Raw genomic sequence first — 20,080 nt, 5'->3', positions numbered from 1 at the left:
TTTCCTTCAACATTTGTTGTGGGTTTTTTTAATTGAAAAGCTGAAATTAGTCTGCCAAAGCCTGAACACGGTTTGGGGTTTCAAAAGTATGTGGCCAAATATTTGCTGCTTGCTGTGTTTGTTTAAAGAAACAAGAAAAAAATTCTGCTTAAAAAAAAATCCAAAACTTTTGAACCACCTCAGTTTGTGACCAAATGCCTGAGCCCATCCAGTCAGAAATTTTTCCAGGTTTCTGATACTCTGCTGGCTTCCTTGACTCATATCTGTCTCCATAACTTTGGGTTCATTTAGCTTAGAACATAAGAATGGCCATACTGTGTCAGACCAAAGGTCCATCCAGCCCAGTTTCCTGTCACCGACTGGGGCAAATGCCAAGTGCCCCAGAGGAAGTGAACCTAATAGGTAATGATCAAGTGATCTCTCTCCTCCCATCCATCTCCACCCTCTGACAAACAGAGGCTAGGAACACTATTCCTTACCCATCCTGGCTAATAGCCATTAATGGACTTAACCTCCATGAATGTATCTGTTTCCCAGAGACTGGCTCCACAGGGTCCCTCACAAACTAGAGAGGTTACTGTGGATTTGTCTTTAGTATAGCTTATGTACATACTCCATGAACTGAGCATTTGAGCTTGTTCCAGAATTTGGGATGAGCCTATGTTGTGAAAACTGAAATGCTCAAAATAGCACATGCATGTGAATGGACACAGAGTGCTAAAATTAAATTAACCCAGGGGTTCTCAAACCGGGGGTCGGGACCCCTCAGGGGGTCACAAGGTTATTACTGGGGAGACGCAAGCTGTCAGCCTCCATCTCAAACCCCGATTTGCCTCCAGCATTTATAATAGTGTTAAATATATAAAAAAGTGTTTTTAATTTACATGGGGGGGTCAAACACAGAGATTTGCTATGTGAAAGAGGTCACCAGTACAAAAGTTTGAGAACCACTGATCTCACCCCTTTGGAACCTCAGGGAATGCAGGGGAGGAGGGGTCTCTGTTGGTAGGGTTGGGAAGGAGGTAGCTGGTGTAGGATATTGCTCTTCTTATGTGATCTGTCCCCCATGGAAAAAATAACAGCTTGGCTCTTTGAGTTAAATAGCTATCTGCAAACCTCAAACTGCTGAATGAGCTTTAGGGTAGGGAAGGCTGTGCCTCCCCAAACAGCCTGGCCCTGCCCCTTCTCCAACCCCCATCCACTTCCTGCCCCCCTCAGAATCCCCGACCCATCCTGCTCCTTGTTCCCTCACCGTCCCCCAAGACCTCCTCTCCAACCACCATCCCGGGACTCCACCCCCACAAACCTCCCCTGTTCCCTGTCCCCTGACTGCCTTGACTCCTATCCACCCACCCCCCACCGAGTCCTGACAGACTCTCAGAATGCCCATGATCCAATCCCCGTTCTCCATCCCCTGACTGACCCCGCAGAACCTCTGCCCCCTCCCTGTCTCCTGACTGTCTCTGGGACTCCCTGCCCCTTATCCAACGCCCCCCCCCGGCCCTGGCCCCGGCCCTGGCCCTGGCCAGACCCCTGCCATGCTGCTTACCCCCACCTCCCCCCCCTCAGCATGCCGCGTCCAGGAGCGGCCCTGGACAGTGCTGCAGTGGCCTGACTCCAGCAGGGCCTGAGCTCCTGCTGGTCAGCCTGAAGCTCACTGCCCTGCCCCCTTATCACGTGGCTCTGAGCAGGGAGGAGCTCAGGCCTCACCTGAGCCACGCCATTTTAGCTCTGTCCAGAGTTGCTCCTGGGTTACCCTTGCCTCTTCCCTCTCTCGGAGCCTCAGCGCACCATGTCCAGGAGCTACCCTGGCCCCTGGACAGCTCTGCACCAGCATGGTTCTGGCGGGACTGGAGCTTGCAGCCCCAACCCCTTACCATGCGATTCTGAGTGAGGAGGAGCTCAGGCCCCCCTGGAGCCACACCGCTTTAACTCTATCCTGGGCCACTCCTGGACGTGGTGTGCTGAGGCGCCGGTGGATGGGGGAAGGTGGAGGCAGGGCCGGGGCAAATTGCCCCACTTCCCCTCCCCCCCCAGTGACCCTGCTGGATCATCCAGTCTGCCAGATTCATTTTATGCTGCTTATTTGGCACAAAGTGAATTTATAGTGTCTGGAGGTTTGCCCTAGTGAATTCACCATGTGCAGGGAGAATCTCAGGCAGCTATGACACTTCATGTGTCCCAAAATATCCCCCCACAGCTTAAACTTACAGGACAAATGACTCTTTGTCAGCAACTCAACCAATCTGCCCACTTCATCCAAGCAGAGCTCTGGTGCAGTGGAGTAACAAGGCCAATTCATGCATGTGTTTTTACACATATATACATGTGTGTGTAGATAGAATATGGTTGCTTTCATTATTTTGCTTTGGATTTTGCAGATGGAATGAATGCTTAATAGGAATGTGTTTTATATTCACTGTGTAGTTCAGCAGGGGACAGACACTAAAGGAGGAAAAAAACCTTCAGAAGCAGTAACAGGATCTTCATGGAAAATACTTTCATAGGTTTAAGCCACAGTACTCGAGGAGGCTGGAATCCAGTTTCTATCATTACCTAATATGACTAAGAATAGGAACAAAAGAAAGATCCTTCTATGGTGGGAAGCTGACAAAAAGGGCAAAACTCTTTCGTTATTTTCAGCTATGGAACCACAGAAATCAATAGGGTTACAAGGAATGAATACAAGTAGCCTATGACTGGTGTTTTAGTTATTTTTCTTTTGGGGGCAAAGGGTTAATCTGAAAATTGTGCAATTGGGGTTAAGTTAAAAAAAAACCCCAAACTTACACAACAAAAATTCACATTCTCATCCCCACCTCTCACCTTCACTTCAGCCAATATAATAGTCTCTGCTGCTACCCCTGTTTTAGCATCACTGACTGCTGCTGCTGTCCTCACTCGCAGAGCCTCTTAACAAGTGGAAGCTGTTAGCAGAATTAATGAGCCTGGGAAGGTACAATGAAATCTGTAGTTCACTAAAGCTTCAGCTTTGATTCTGCACCATTCCTATTCTCTGTGGGGAGAAATACAATGAATAGCAAGCCGTCTTAGAAATAGAACGAACAGGCACTTGCTGATGGAACACTGACACTACCTCCCGTATGGCAATAGCAAAGAGAATTTCATAATTTTTATGAGAGTTCACCAGGAGATACACGACAACAGAGTCTGAGGTTTTTTATGACCCATAAGGATCTGGAGTCTAATGAGGTAATGGTGGAAACTGAGGTAAAACTAGCTGCTACATTATTTAACAAACACATGTGAAGAGCTACTGCTGAAACAGTGGCAAAGAGGTGGTCACAGAGCATCAAACTTCCCTACATTTAAGTATTTCTGGTGTCTCAAATACATTCACCCAATGAATGCCAGTGATTATATTCCATCAATAGACATAATATGAAGATTAATATCCACATTAATTTCCACATTTCCTGCATCAGTCCAAACAGCTCACCTACATGTATGTGTTAGAGGGCTGAAGGTCATGTAGAAAATGATCCCTGATAGCATAGTGACATTCACTGTTTCAGACTGAGGCCCCATAGAAAACCTTTGGAGGAACTTAACTGATTTTTTAAAATATTTGGTTTATTTTTATTAATCCATTATTTATAATTAAGCTTAGAATGACATTTCTTTCTCTGAATCATTCAGTGGGAGTTGTAGGTGCTCAGACTTTTCCGGGTTGAGACATAAGGCTCCACTATCTGCAATTCGTATATACAGAAATATGTTTATCCATGCTCTTCTCTTCACTTTGCTTATCCCTATAATTGTATTATTATTTTAATACTACTACAAAAATACTTCATTTCATGTATTCATAGGTATTTCATAGGTTCACTGAAGACTTTGTTTTCAGATCTACACATTCCTCAATGAACCTATAGGACCAACTATTATCTAAGTGATAACACGTTTAAAAGTCATTCTTCATGGTGCAGACATTAGGGGACTTTCTAAAGGGTCTATCTGTTGTTAGTGTCTCCAAATATTATGTAAGCTAGAATACCTGCTCAGGGACAAGTAATCAGAAGTTTAGCTTTATCTCCTATTAAGCCAAATCTCAGTGTATAAGTTTAAGCAAGACACTAACATTATCTGAACATGTATTTGTGGGATTTTATGACCTCTTTAGCAAAGATATATTGACATAAGTTATATAGTATTAGCAACTCTAATTTTATCATGAGTCTTGTGATAGTTGGTAGATTTTTAAAGGCCCAGCTCCTAGTGTTGGCCTTGCCCCACATGGAAACCTATGTGTCGGTGACGGTGCGGATGGTGGGGCCCATGGCAATGGTGGTGACCTCTAAGAGGTTTGGGAAGGTGGTGTTCTTTCTGGCACTGGAGGCCACTATCCAGGAGAAGGTAGAGAGGGGCTTGGTGGTGGGGGGGGCATTCATGTCCCTCTTGAGCCTTTGGAGGACATGGGTATGTGGGTACCCTGCAGGAAAATAGCCGAGTATCCCCCCACCTGAAGGAAGGAGAGCACCTGACACCTGCAGAGACCCACTCTACAGCCCGGCTGTTCAAAGTGGCAAAGATGGATGGCAACATAAGCAGGGCTGGCAATGATCTTCATGGTTAGGGATGCTAGTGGGGCCCATTGGATCCTGCAGCAAACCATGACCAACCCCAAAAGCCATAAGGATGTCATGAAAGCAGTGGGTCCACTGGTGAGCTGTGCATCCTGCTTCCTAGTCCCTTTGCCCTCCTTCAAAATGGCCCTCATGTTCTGTAGAACAGGATGGAAATCACCCCAGTGTTGATGAGCAAGATACACTCTGTTCGAGGAGCCATGGGTGCCCTCCAAGAAACAGCAAAGCTTGTTCCCCTGTGCGGCAGAGACCGGGGTCATGGGCCCCGGAGCATCTCCCTATTGGAGCCCCCTGCTAGTCCTGTGGCCTATCAAGATGGGCAAGCAGGGATCAGGTCCCCACCGCCTGACTCATCACTTGGCACTGAGGACAATGACGGAGGGAAAACTGCAGCCCCAGATGGGCCTGGAGAGGGAAAAACCAAGACTGCCTCTTGGGGGCCCTTGTAAAAAGAAAATGAGGCAACTCCAGGGGCAGCAGCAACAGGAAGAGGGAGGAAAAAAAGTTTAAGGACAGTAGCGGGGGGCTGAAAGAGGGATAGGGATGGGGCAGGACATGGACCAGGGACAGGGTTAGGGATGGGGACAGGAACAAAATCAGGGGCCCGAGTGGCAAAGCCACCAGGACATGACACCCCTCAACAGGGCACGGTGGTTAAAAGAGCAGAAAGGGATAGGGAGACCCCCACAGCGCTAGGCGCAGGTGCCTCGCTATGTGAAGCACCCATGGTTACAGCTCGGGGGGGGGGGGGAGATCAAGGGCTGCCACTCCACCTCAAAAGGAAAGGCACCGTTGGGCTCAGAGCCCAGCTGCTCAGTGTCAGCAGTCGCCACACTGGGCACAGAGGCCTCAGCTGGAGCACCCTTGAGGATCAGGATTGCATGGGGATCGAGACGAGCTCGGCTGCCGCAGACCTCCTCCAGGAGATTGTAGCTCATCATTCCCTGGTGGACGTCTGGCATGACCACCACCCAGACAATGACTCTATGTTCACTTTTATCCGGGTGGAAGACCAATGCTGATGCCTGTGGATTGCTTTGGGACTGTCAAGTTTCCTTCCCCACTCTGAACTTTAGGGTACCGATGTGGGGACCTGCATGGACACTTCTAAGCTTAATTACTAGCTTAGATCTGGTATCACTGCCACCATCCAGAATTTTCAGTGTCTGGATCACTCCCTTTCCCCCCAAAACCTTCCCATCCCTGGGTAGCCTTGAGAGACTCCTTCACCAATTCCCTGGTAAGTCCAGATCCAATCCCTTGGATCTTAAAACAAGGAGAAATTAACCATCCCCCCTCCTTTCTCCCACCAATCCCTGGTGAGTCCAGATCCAACCCCCTTGGATCTAAAAACAAGGAAAAAATCAGTCAGGTATTAAGAAAAAAGGCTTTTAATTAAAGAAAAGAAAGGTAAAAGAAAACCCCCTGGGAGAGATTAGCATACCAGCTACTCTCACAGACAACAGTTTTCAAACACAGAGGATGTTCCCCTGGGCACAAATTTAGTTACACACACAAAAATAATACCCAAATACCCCATTTGATTCTACCTCTAATTGCATAAGACAGGTTACAAAGAAATAAACATAAATCTACTTATTCCTTTTTAAAACTTACTACTCTGATAAGAGGCTGGTTCCTTGATCTTTTCACTCTGGCTGAAACTGAAACTCTAAACAAAGGAAAAACTTCCCTCCTTCCTTTTGAAACATCTTGTTCCCCCACTGCTTCCTCTGGTCAGGTGTTAGCTAGGCTAGGTGAACTTTTTAACCCTTTACAGGTAAAGGAGGCATTAACCCTTAATCATCTGTTTATGACAGGGACGGACTCCTGACGGTCAGCATAGTTGACCCGGACCAGCTGGAGTTGCCTCTCACTCTCGCCGAGTTCTCGGAAGCTCTCCATCTCATGCCCACCAATAAATCTCAGGGCATGGATGGGTTGACTGTGGAGTTCTACCATATGTTATGGGACATCTTCAGCCAAGTTCTTGGAAAGTGGTGCTTGCCCTGTTGTCAAAGAAGGGGGACCTCTGCAATCTCTGGAATTGGCGTCCCGTCTCTCTGCTCAGCATGGACTATAAGGTCATGCCAAAGGCCATCTCACTGAGGCTGCGAGTCTGTGTGGCGGATGTAGTCCACCATGACCAGACCTACACCATCCCAGGCTGTACCATCTTTAATAAGCTTTGTCTGGTCTGGGATCTCTTGGAGCTTGAGTATGGGGATGGTCTGTCATTCGCCCTCCTGTTGTTGGATCAGGAGTAGGCTTTTGACTGGATGGACCACGGTATCTCCTCAGCACTCTGTAGGCATTTGGCTTTGGGCGTTGGTTTGTGGGGTTTCTCCAGGTGCAGTATGCTTCTGCAGAGTGTTTGGTCAGACTCAGCTGGACCCTGACCGCATCTGTCAGCTTCGGGCTAGGAGTGTGTTAAGGCTATCCACTGATAGGTCAGCTGTATACTCTGGCCATTGAGCCGTTCCTACGTCTCCTTCATAAGAGGTTGACTGGGTTGGTGCTGCATGAGCTGGAGGTGTGGCTGCGCCTGGCAGCATATGCCGATGATGTACTCCTCGTAGTCCAGGACTCAGACGACCTGGTGCAGGTGGAGGCTTGCCAAGCTGTTTATTCAGCAGACTCCTCCACCAAGGTCAACTGGGTCAAGAGCTCTGGGCTGGTGATTAGGGCCATGTGGTGGGTGAGCTCCCTCCCACTCATGCTTCAGGCCATGCAGGGGGATCATGAGTCTGCTGCTCTGTCTTGATGTTTACCTTTCTGACACACATCCGTCTCCGCCAGAGAACTGGCATGGTTTAGAGGGCAGGATGACTGGGCAGTTGCTGTGCTGGACAGGACTGCTCCAGTGCCTTTCCCTCTGTGGGAGAGTGCTGGTTCTTAACCAACTGGTCCTGTCCATGCTCTAGCACCAGTTCAACACCCTGAGCCCAATCCTGGAGTTCCTGGCCAACCTCCAGAGGTTGGTTCTGGAGTTTTTTTGGCTGGAACTGCACTGGGACTCTGCAGGGGTTCTCCATCTTCCCCTGGAGCAGGGAGGACAGGGCCTGATATGCATTCACAGGCAGGTCCATGTCTTCTTCCTCCAGGCCCTGCAGAGACTCCTTTAGAGTGCCTTTCTCTGCTGGCTTCGATATGACCATCAACTCTTTTTTCTCCATTCGAGAGGTCTTCCGCAAGACCTCTCTGAGCTTTGGTCTTCTACCAGGACCTCCTCCGGACCTGGAGGCTGGTTTCAGCAACCAGATCTGTGGTGGCCACCAAGGGAGTAAATGTCTTCATGGAGCCCCTGCTACACAATCCCCATCTTCATGTGCAGGTAGAAGAGTCCTCTTTGGTATGCCAGACTATGATCTGGGGGGCCGTGTGAAGCCCCTGGTACTTGGTGCATGGGGCTCTCCACCCTTAAAGTCGCCCAACACGTTCTCCAGGAGTTGGAGGCAGCCCTGCCCACTGGGCTCGAGCTTTCCTTGAGTGGGTCCTGCGAGAGGGTGCGCCCTGCCTGCCTCTCACTCCAGACTCTCCGGATCTTTCCATCAGCCCCCACCTCCATGAGCCTTCCTGGCCTCCCCTTCTTCGTACCCCAAGCTGGCTGCATGTCTTGCAGCCGGTTCATTTTCGAACCGGGCCAGGAGACCATCTATACGCACTTGTGCTGAACACATTTCATTTTCCCACCCTCGTGTCCCACTCAGATACCAAGTGGTGGGACCTTTTACCAGCAATGGAAGGTGGGGAACCCCAGTGGGCCAGCTTATATTCCATCTTAGTCCTATGGCCTGCCGGGGATATCAGCTGGTGGCTCCTCTATAGAGCTGTGAGCACAGGCGTGTACCTCATGCAGTTCACTTCTGCCCCTGAAGCCTGTCCCTTCCGTGGCATGAGGGAGACCCTGGTGCATGCATACCTTCTGTGCACCAGGCTGCAGCCCCTCTTCTGACTCCTACTGAATCAATTGTTGAGGTTCTGACTGCACTTTTTTCCCCACACTTGTGTCGGGGTTTTCCCGCTTTTATAGAGCGGGAAAAGTAGGCAAAAGCCCGCTGGATAGGGTGTTTAGCTATTAACTAAATTTGTTATGGGATCAAAGCCCATTTGTCTAGTTAAGGCCTTAGCTTAATTAAAGTGTTTGAGTTGAATTCATGAGATATAAGGTAGAGTCTTATAGGTCTTATCAGAAACTAAGAGGTTTTATCTCTTGTTTGAGGCTTTGAAGGCCCCCAGTTTTACAGGTTTGATCCTAAGTTTCTAGATGGCGGTTAGTAGGGTGGGTGTGATTGGAAGTAAGGAGATGGATAGGGTGGTTATTAGGGCAAGGTAGTGTTTTTGATTGGTTTTGTGTCATCGTTGTAGGTAGTTAGTGGAATTTGGGGGCAATGTAATGGTTGCGTAGTACGAGATTCGTAGGTAGAAGAATAGGTTAAGTAGCGACAAGAGGGCTATTATAGTGGCAATAATAAGTATGTGTTGTTTAGTTAGTTCTTGAATGATTAATCATTTGGGCATAAATCCTGTTAGTGGTGGTAGTCCTGCTAGTGATATGAGGGTTAATATTATTATAGTGTTTAGTGTAGGGAGTTTTGTTCATGATGTTATTACGGAGATTTTGTTTGTCTCCAGAAGTTTAATTATTAAGAATATTGTAGAAGTTATGATGATATATGTGTAGATTGTAAGTAGTATAAGTTTGGGGGATAGAGTGAGGATTGTGGCTATTCATTCTAGATGGGCGATAGAGGAAAATGCTATAATTTTTCATAATTGGGTTTGGTTAAATCCATTTCATCCTCCAGTAATGGCAGATGTGAGTCCTAGTGTCAGTATTAATGGTGTGTTTATGGATTGGGCGGTTATTACTAGTAGGGATAATGGTGCTAGTTTTTGTCAGGTGGTTAAGATTAGGGCTGTTGTTGTGGTGGTTCCTTGAAGTACTTCTGGTAATCAAAAATGGAATGGGGCTAGCCCTAGTTTAATGGCTAGGGCTGTGGTAAGGATTGTACATGAGATGTTGTTGGATATTTGTGCGATGCTTCATTGGCCTAGTGTTCATGCATTGATAATACTAGAGAATAGGATTAATGTCGAGGCGGTTGCTTGTGTTAGGAAATATTTGATGGCGGCTTCGATTGCTCGTGGGTGGTGTTGTTTAGCGATTAGTGGGATGATGGCTAGGGTGCTGATTTCTAGGCCTGTTCATGCTAGAATTCAGTGGTTACTGGAAATTGTGAGTAATGGTCCTATAATTAGGCTTGCGGTAATGATTGTGCTTGCATATGGATTCATTAGTATAGGAAGGATTTTAATCAACATTTTCGGGGTATGGGCCCAAGAGCTTAATTAGCTGACTCTACTAGAATGTAGTATAATGGGAGTATGGGGAGTTTTGATCTCTCTGGTATAGGTTCAATTCCTATTTTTCTAAGGAGACAAGGGGATTTTAACCTCTATTATTCACCCAATCAAGGTGATCCTTTGGTTCAGGCACATGTCCTATAGTATTGGTGGTAACCCTGATAAGGCAGTCGGCAATTGAAATATGTCAGAGGCATAGTGCTAGGGTGACCGGGAGGAAATTCTTTCATAGGAGATGTATCAGTTGGTCATATCGGAATCGTGGGTAGGAAGCTCGGATTCATAGAAATCCTGTTGATAGTAGTATTACTTTTGAGATTAGTGATAGGGAGAATAGTTCTGGGGTGTTGTTGATGCGGGCAGGGTTTAGGAATAGGATGGTGGTTAAGGTGTTTATTATTAGGATGTTTGAGTATTCTGCTAGGAAGAATAAGGTGAAGGGCCCAGCAGCGTATTCGACGTTGAATCCTGATACGAGTTCAGATTCGCCTTCGGTTAGGTCAAATGGTGCTCGGTTGGTTTCGGCTAATGTAGAGATATATCATATTATTATAAGCGGTCAAGAGGAGAATATTAAATATATTAGTTCTTGTGTTACTATAAATGTTTGTATGTTAAAGCCTCCCGAGAAGAGGATTAGGGAGAGTAGGATGATTCCTAGGGTTACTTCGTATGAGATAGTTTGGGCTACTGCCTGTAGGGCTCCTATTAGGGCGTATTTTGAGTTTGAAGCTCATCCTGACCATAGGATTGAGTAGACCATGAGGCTGGAGATGGAGATTAAAAGTAAGACACCTAGATTGAGGTCGGCTAGTGGGAATGGAATTGGAAGGGGGAGTCAAATTGGTAGTGCTAGTAATAGGGCTAGGATTGGGGATATAGTAAATAATGTGATTGATGAATTTAGTGGGTAGATTGGTTCTTTGATAAATAATTTTACTCCACCTCCCACTGGTTGTAGTAGTCCGTATGGTCCTATGATGTTTGGGCCTTTTCGAAGTTGTATGTAGCCTAGTACTTTTCGTTCAATTAAGGTAAAGAAGGCTACAGCGATTAAGATTGGGACTATATGTATTAATGGGGATATGAGGCTAGATAAGAATGTTTTCACAAATTGAGAAGGGGAGTTGAACCCCTGGGTAAAGGGTTTAGGCCTTTTGCATTTATACCTGGCTCTGCCATCCCAATTTGGCCCTTTTTTTGGGCCTAGGTTTATGTCTTATTATTAGTTAAGTTGTTTTCACTAATGTAAAGTAAGGCTTGTTTTTGATATTGGCCTTGTCTTTTCGGTCCTTTCGTACTGCAAAAGGCTCAAGTTTATAGATAGAAACCAACCTGGATGGCTCCAGTCTGAACTCAGATCACGTAGGGCTGTTAATCGTTGAACAAACGAACTCTTGATAGCAGCTACACCATCAGGATGTCCTGATCCAACATCGAGGTCGTAAACCCCATCGTCGATAGAGACTCTAGAATGGGATTGCGCTGTTATCCCTGGGGTAGCTTGGTTCGTTGATCAAATATATTGGATCATTTTGCCGGGAGCACTTTGAACTGTTATTCTAGGTTTAAAGAGTTTCTTTATTTTTCGGAGGTTTTGTTTTGCTCCGAGGTCGCCCCAACCGAAAAAAAAATCAGATACTATTTGGTATAGGCCTGTTAGGTGGGTGTTGGTGATAGTTGATTTTATATTTGAAGTTCCACAGGGTCTTCTCGTCTTATAATGTTATTCCTGCTTTTGCACGGGAAGATCAATTTCACTGATTATTTGTAAGAGACAGGTAGAGCCTCGTTTGGCCATTCATTCTAGTCTCTATTTAAAAGACAAGTGATTACGCTACCTTTGCACGGTTAGGATACTGCGGCCGTTTAACAGTGTCACTGGGCAGGCATTACCCCCAATACTTGTGTTCTTGCTGGGGGCTATGTTTTTGGTAAACAGTCGGGCTCGTTTGGTTTGCCTAGTTCCTTTTACAAATTTTAATCTTTCTTACATGCGCTCCTGTGTTGGGTTAACAGTCTGGTTTATAGGGTGTTTTAAGTGTTGTTGGTTTTATAGTATGGCTGTTAATAATCAGTAGTTTGTCTGTTATGATTTAAGCTAGCGCGTAGAGAAGTTCTGTTCTTCTTGTTACTCATTTTAGCATTAGTTCTTCTATTAGGGTAGAATAGCTCAATGTTGTTTGGGGAAAAAAGTTTATTATTTTGTCTATGGTAGTGGAGCTTTGACGCTTTCTTTGGTGATGTCTGCTTTAAGGCCTACGGTGATGAATGTTTTGGTGTTTTGTCCTCCATTTTAGGCTGTGGCCTTTTTCAATCGGGCTGTAACCCGATTGAATAGATCTTAAACTTTTCTTTTTACTTTGAAATGTTTTGTAGAAGGTTTAAGGTTGAACTTATATTCTCTTGTTGAGCAACCAGCTATCACCAAATTCGTTAGGCTTTTCACCTCTACTTATAGGTCTTTCCACTCTTTTGCCACAGAGACGGATTTAGCCTGATGGGGCTGCCTTTAAGTAGCTCACTTGGTTTCAGGAGTTCAGACTTCAGGTGTCTTTGCTTGGATGTGCTCGCTAAACCATGATGCAAAAGGTATAAGAGTTAATCTTTGCTTTTTAGGGCTTGGTGAGTATTTCATTGTTTTTCATCTTTCCCTTGCGGTACTGTCTTTATTGCTCCAACTCTATCTTTTCTATCTCCTATACTAGGATGGTGAAGAATGTTTTGATTGGTTTTGGTAGGATAATTTTGTTTTGTTGTATTTTTATTTGTTGGTTGGGCTAGATTGTTGTTCAAAATAGTCTTGTTTTAGTAGACGTCTTTCAGGTGTAAGCTGAATGCTTTTGGTTAAGCTATATTTTGAATGTTCCAAGTACACCTTCCGGTATACTTACCATGTTACGACTTGCCTTATCTATTTGTTTGTTGTGGTTTATTTATAGGGTAGTGGTTGATTTGAGGAGGGTGACGGGCAGTGTGTGCGTGCCTCAGGACCGGCTTAAATTGGGCATTCTGATCCCTATTTACTGCTAAATCCTACTTATAGGACTTGTTTCATAGTTCTTTCCGTGAGATAATTTCTAGTTTAGAAAATGTAGCCCATTTCTTCCATCTCAGTTAGCTACACCTTGACCTGACTTATTAGCTGTTGTTAGCTATTTTGCTTACTTTTATATCCTTCACAGGGTAGGCTAGTGATGGTGGTATATAGGCGGTATTGGCAAGAGATGGTGAGGTGGATCATGGATTATCGATTATAGAACAGGCTCCTCTAGGAGGGTTTGAGGCACTGCCAAGTCCTTAGAGTTTTAAGCGTTTTGCTCGTAGTTCTCTGGCGGATATTTTTTTGTGTTAAATATCTGAGTTTATGGCTAAGCATAGTGGGGTATCAAATCCCAGTTTGTGTCTTAGCGATCGTGAGTTCAAATAGTTCTGTTACATTAAGGCTATTTTCATATTGGGATGATCATGTACTTTTACGTATAACAGTTGAGTGCAGGGTTCTCCTTAATTTTTTTAGATAGTTGCTTTAGTCACATTTTACGCCGATTTTCTGTTGGTTTGGGTTTCTTGTATAACCGCGGTGGCTGGCACAAGATTGACCAACCCTCTTTGCTATAGCTAAGTCAAGCTTACGCTCATTTGCTTAATTTTTATCACTGCTGGGGTGCCCTTGGGGGTGTGGCAAGAAGCTAGATGTCTTGGGCTGTCGTGGCGTGCCTGATATCAACTCCTTTTGTCTGGTGGGACTGTTAGGGTATTTTCACTGGTATGCTGATACTTGCATGTGTAAGCTTAGCAAAAAGTAACAGTAAGGTTAGGACCAAATCTTTGTGTTTTGGGGGTATGTTAGCTACCCATCTTGGCAACTTCAGTGCCATGCTTTGTGATAAGCTACAATAACATTATATCCGAGGCCCCAAGAAGTCATGGGACCACCTAATCAACCTTCTCCTAGCCATGGCCAAGGTGGCCATTTGTAACTCTAGAGAGAAGAGGTTGGCAGGGAGCGGGGGCTGCGACTGTGTGGCTGTCTTTCATTCTTTTATCTGCTCACATATCTGAGCAGAGTTCCTCTGGACAGTGTCTGCTGGCTCTCTCAATGCCTTCGAGGAGCAATAGATGCTGTCCAGGGTTCTCTGTTCGGTGTTCCCTTCTGGTTCCCTAGTTTTGGCCCTTTGACCTCCACACTTGTTCCTGTTATTGCCTTTGTTGTCCCACAAACTTGGCTGGGTTCTGGGTTTAGTAGCTCCTCCTTACATTGGGGGAAGGGCTTTTAGCAGTGGGCGAGCTAGCACCACTTTCGTCCCAGCACTCAAAAGGACCACTCTCCGACTGCTCCCTGGCCCTGCTGTATCACAACAGTAAGAAATGTATATGCTCGATATATTAGCTCCTTTGTAAGATGAAAATGTAATTCTGGCAATGGTACAGTATTGTACACATGATTATAATAAGTCATAATAAATCAATTTACAGGACATCTATTAATTTATTTTTCCTGTTAGAAATGGTGATTTCTAGTAATTAAATTGTTTTACTAACATTTCTTGAGAATAGTGATCATTTTGTAGGCACCAAAATTTGCTCTGGAAATCGGAGAACAACTCGGCAGTTATTTTAAACAAGCTATACTATACAAAGTTGATTTATGAAATCAAGATAAATTCTAATCAGCCCAAGACATGTCAAGATCACACAACCCCAAGATACAACACAGGTATCCCTTTCCATTTGCAGGATTTGGGGAGCCATTTTTTAAGAAAAGATGGGAAAGCTGTTCTGAGCATTCATCTAGCCACAACAGAGCTTTAAATGACAGCTCACGAATTGCTAACTAGCAAAGTGAAAATACTGCACACCAATTTCTATTTCCTAATTATATGATAAACTGCTCTGTAAATACAAGGGATGAGACAGCATATGATTTTTCAGTTATATGATTTCTTGGGACTCATAGACTCGTAGGTTAGAAGGGACCAATATGATCATCTAGTCTGACCTCCTGCACAAAGCAGGCCACAGAACCCTACCCATCCACTTTCATAACAACCCCTAACACATGACTTGAGTTATTGAAGTCCTCAAAATTGTGGTTTGAAGACATCAAGCTGCAGAGAATCCACCAGCAAGTGACCCATGCCCCACGCTGCAGAGGAAGGCGAAAAACCTCCAGGGCCCCTGCCAATACAGAAAGAGATTTACCCTGTTGTGCACAAGACCGAGGGCATTCTAGACCACCTTTAGATCACCGTAGTTATACGAGCAAGGCACCCCCACTTTCCTCCTTGGGTCATTTCTTCGTACACAAGCGTATCCCCTCTCACTTTGTTTACTTCCTCCTCCAGGTTAAATTCGTGGGTGGAATTCTCCTGACATCTCCCAACCATCTCCCCAACTTCCTAGTTTAAATCCTCTTAATGAGGTCGCGCCTCCATCTTAGAAGTCTATTTCCCTTCTACTAGGTGAAGTCCATCCCGAGAGAACAGTCCGTAAATGCTTCCAATAGCACGTAACATCCCAAAGCCCTCCTTATAGCACCACTGCCGAGCCACCTGTAATCGTCATAATCTTGTCACTCCTTTGTCGCCCTGCTCTAGGACAGCAGAATCCACTGAAGATCACTTGAGCCTCGATTCCTTGAGCGTCTTCCCCAGTCTGGCATAGTCCTCCTTGATACAGTCCAGCGAGTAACTAGCCAATCATCGTTCACATGAAGGACAACAACGGATTCTTTCCCGCTCCCGCTAGGATCCTTTTCAGCCTCTGGTACCCATCCTGTATCTTAGCACCGGCAGACAGCACACCCTTCTGTTGTCCCGATCAGCCTTCTAGTTACAGGCCTGTCTATTCTTCTCAGTAAGGAGTCTCCAATCACGTAGACTTGCCTTTTCCTGGAGACAGTGTGATTCTCTGGTCTATCCCCTGCACCCGCTGGCTGCAAGTCCTCTCGATTCGTATTCGCCCTTGCAATCCTCCTCGGGCTCATACTTGGTGATGCCTCCATTGACTCCTCCCCTCCTTCTGCAGGACTAGCTGCTCGTCTCTTTTTCCTTGCCCTCTCTTTAACTAACATTTTATTTCTGTATTTATTTCACAGAATATTTTAACACAAGACAAAACTAGAAATCAACTGACATCACTTAAACTATGTTTTGATTTTCTTTTTCTCCCTGGGATCATTTGTAAGGCGGGACAATGTACTTTTGCTATTTACTATTCATAGTTAACCAGTGCTTGGCATGTGACCACTTGTAAACAATTGAGCACGGTTTTGCTGGTAATATTTTTAAGCGTAGGTTAGCCATGTGAACATAGAGTAATCTCCAACTCTGAACCTCAAAGGACAAAGTGCAAGTATTAATGAAGAGTGAACTATCTGTGTGCAACTTCATCACTTGAAAAAATGTTTACTTCTGTGGTGCGGTGAACCTGATTTTGTGGCTTCCTTTAAGGACAAAGTACATAGAGATAGCATAAACACAGGAACACCCTGGGCATTGCTAATAATAGCTTGTTTATTAAACAACATGTTCATTTCTGGATGATATTTTAAGATGACAAAAAGTTTACATCTTAACCACAAGAGTTACTGGTCTTGATGAATGACAAAATCTGTGTTGGGCAGGAAGTTAGATGAGATTATTATAATGACTGCTTCTTGAGTAAAAAAACACTGAAACTCATAACTGTACTTCCTGGCATGTATCCTCAACAGGGCACTTTGATATTCAGAATCATATAGTCAGGGCCAGATTAAGAGATAGGCACGCCAGGTGATCAGGCTTAGGATGCTGTTTTTGTGGTTAGCGACAAAAGGGAAAATTAGAATCTGAAGTAAAATGTCTCAAGTATTCTATATGTGGATTCATTTTTCATTAACCTCCTAGAATGTTCTGGAGCTTTGTAGAATCTCATGGAACCTTCCAGACTTTCTGAGAGCTAGATTTTCTTCGAACCTTCTAGAATGTTGCTGGAAGAGGAGGAGGAAAAAAGCCTAAAACATAAGCCCTGGTATCAAAAGCCTAGTATGAGGCAGAATGTGCTCACAGAATGTGGCAAGAACAGGGCTGATATTGCAGAAATACACATTCCTGAGAAATGCTAAGCACAGAGTACTCACGTAAACACATGCCAATATCAAGTGGTACCAAAGCATCCCAATATCAAGGATGGTACAAAACATTGTCCAAAGATAAGAGGAACATACTAACCCCTCCTAAAAGATAAGGTCAAAATAAAAGTACGTAATAAAAATGTTTTAATCAAACCAACATGTACAAGGTGATGGGTAATAACTAGTTTATCAGGGGCAGTAACTAATTATGTCAGAGGGGCAGTACTAACTTGTTTGTATCATGATATAAAAAATGTATCTCAGAGAGAGTATCTTTGTCCAGCCACGGGAGCAGTGGAATGTCCCGCCATTCAGTAAGCTGCGTCCATTGTCACAGACATACATGTCTTAGTGTCTTCACAGAGTCTGACAGGTGATTTATCGACCTGATGATTTATCGACAATAAACCTGACCTAGTGCCTTTGTACCTTAACAGATCTTGTGGTCAGTAGGTAGTTTGCTCAAGATCTGCTGTGCCAGCTGTCTTCACAGAGCTGGGATAACACACAATAAAAAAACCACACACACAGAAAAACATCTAACCACACTGATGACCCAAGACCGCTGATCTGGTAAGTAACCACAGTTTTCAGCCATAACCTTGTGGGTATATACCAGGCAGAGCATAGCCAGTGAATGAGTGAGATATAAGAAAGAAGTGAGAGTCCAGACATCATATTGTGAACCTTGTTTTATTGTGTAATTGTGAAAGTGTAATTGTGTTTTAAGATTTGTATAGTGTTAGTAGCGAATAATAGAGGACATATTTAATGAGATAGCAGAGCTATCTATCAAACTCCAATCTATGCAACAATATAAAACAAATTCTGTTACTTCTTTTCTCATGTTTAACATGTAATGTCTGATGACTTTCTAAGGCTGCAGAATATACACTTTTGCTCTCCCTAATACTGTATGTTTTCCTCCTTGGAAAATAAAAGATGGCCCCCAAAGAAGCTTTCAGGAGCTCAGTATAGGAAGCAAAAAAAATAAAAATAAAAAAAAATCAATTGTAATCTAGTTTGCAAGCAAGGACAAATTTGATAGGAAAATATCTAAAACAGAACAACATGGACCAGGCTTTAGGCAGTAGCAATTGTCCCAGTGCAGAAGAAATTGAGAAGCAAAGCTTAAATGGTGGAAGTCATATTAATAAGGAATTAGCAGATTTACCTGAAGATAAGGAAATGAAATGTAAGGAAAGTGATGGAGGATTATCCACTTTTCCTGATGGTGTAAAGGAGAGTGGTGATAAAGAAGAATGTGACTCACATGAAAAGGAGAATAATGACAAAGAAAAATTTGGTTTACATGAGAAGGAGAGAAATGATACAGAAAAATCAACCTCATATGATGACAGAAACAGCAGTGAGAAAAATGGCACACCACAAATTGATACATCAGATTCTGCTTTATGGCCTAAACTCTGCCGATATTGATCATACAATTTTGAACAGGCAGGACAAAATCAAGGATATGATGTTACCAGTAAATGAGCAGAAGCATCACTTCTCAAAGTCACACTACAAAAGAGTGTTTGAGAATGGTGAGAAACTGAATTGCATTGGCTAATTTACTCAAAATCAATGGACAAAGTTGATGCCAAATCGTTGCTTGCACTTTCCAGGTACAATTACTGGCATGACTTAGCTGATGCTCTGGAGCAACATGAAAAGTCACCCAGCCATTTTATGGCCTACTCCAAGTGAATGGAGGTTGATTCCAGGCTCAAGTTGAATACATGCATAGACACAGCCAGAACATTATTAATGTAGAATCCCAGCACTGGAGGAAGATGCTTGAGTGTCTGATCTCAATTGCCCTCTCCCTTGCAAAGAATATTTTGGTTTTCTGAGGCTCGTCAGGTAAGTTGTTCACTGCACATAATGGTAATTTCCTCAGTTTGGTAGAGCTCCTTGGGAAATATGACAATGTCATGCGTGAGTACCTATGTTGAGTAATTCATAAAGAAGATATGGATCATTACTGCAGAGAAAAACAATTCAAAATGAATTGATTGACCTTACGGCAAGGAAAGCACGTGATAAAATATTGTTGCCACTTGACAAAGCGAAGTACTACACTGTAATAATGGATTGCTCTCCCAATATTAGTCACAGTGAAAAGATGTCATTTACAGTAAAATTTGTTGACAACAAGGATGGATGTATCCAAGTAAAGGAAAACTTTATCTGTTTCCGGTCTGTGGATGCCTTTACTGGAAAAGATGTAACAGAACTGTTTATAAACATTTTGAATGTTAATAAAATAAAGCTTAAAGACTGCCGTGGCCAAGACTCTGACAATGGCATGAACATGAAGGAAAGAAACAGTGGCATCCAGACAAGGATCCATGCGCTGAATCCAAGAGCTTTCTTTGTACCCAGTGGCTGCAGTTCCTTCAACCTGGTTGTGTCAGATGCAGCAGCATCATCTTTAAATTCTTTATCTCTTGTCAGAGTAGCAAAGGATATACGTCCTGTTTTCAGCATCAACTGTCAGGTAGAAGATCCTCCTAGATGATGTTATAAATCTGACTATGAAGCCACTAAGTGATACCCACTGGGAGATCCGCATTGACAGCACAAGGAGAGTGAGGAGGTTTCCAGCACCCTGATGGAACTCGCGCAGTCAAGTAAAGCTGAGGCTGTAAAGCCTGGCAAACCAGATCACTGACTTCAAATTTCTGGTCTCATTTGGGGTTTGGGACGATATCCTGGACCAAGTAAACATTGTAAGCAAACCATTACAAACTCAGTCGACAGACATCGTGACCACAACTACTTTGATGAGAAGTTGCTTTGATTTCATTGTGGCCTACAGAGACAACAGATTTGAAGATGCCATTACCACTGCCAAGAAATGGCAGAAAATTTAGGAGTTGAGCCTGTCTTAAAGGAAATTCATGTTCATCAGAAAAAGAGACAGTTTGGTTGCGAGGGCAGAGATGAGGTGATAGGAAGCTCGGAAGAAAAATTCAAAAGGGAG

General features: G+C 44.3%; 1 non-coding gene and 1 pseudogene across 1 annotated transcript; both read right to left on the bottom strand.

The window, feature by feature from the left end:
- Positions 1–8,855: 8,855 nt before the first annotated feature.
- Positions 8,856–9,932, bottom strand: LOC142046613 (NADH-ubiquinone oxidoreductase chain 2-like; annotated as a pseudogene).
- Positions 9,933–12,843: 2,911 nt separating this feature from the next.
- On the bottom strand, positions 12,844–13,306 carry LOC142046637 (18S ribosomal RNA). The gene has a single exon (XR_012655653.1). It is a non-coding gene; the product is annotated as an 18S ribosomal RNA (ribosomal RNA).
- Positions 13,307–20,080: the final 6,774 nt, after the last annotated feature.

Source organism: Chelonoidis abingdonii, chromosome 3 (assembly GCF_003597395.2).
Source record: "Chelonoidis abingdonii isolate Lonesome George chromosome 3, CheloAbing_2.0, whole genome shotgun sequence".
Taxonomy (NCBI): Eukaryota; Metazoa; Chordata; order Testudines; family Testudinidae; genus Chelonoidis; species Chelonoidis abingdonii.
Note: the sequence above shows the minus strand (reverse complement) of the source record. Positions and strands in the feature narration are given on the sequence as shown.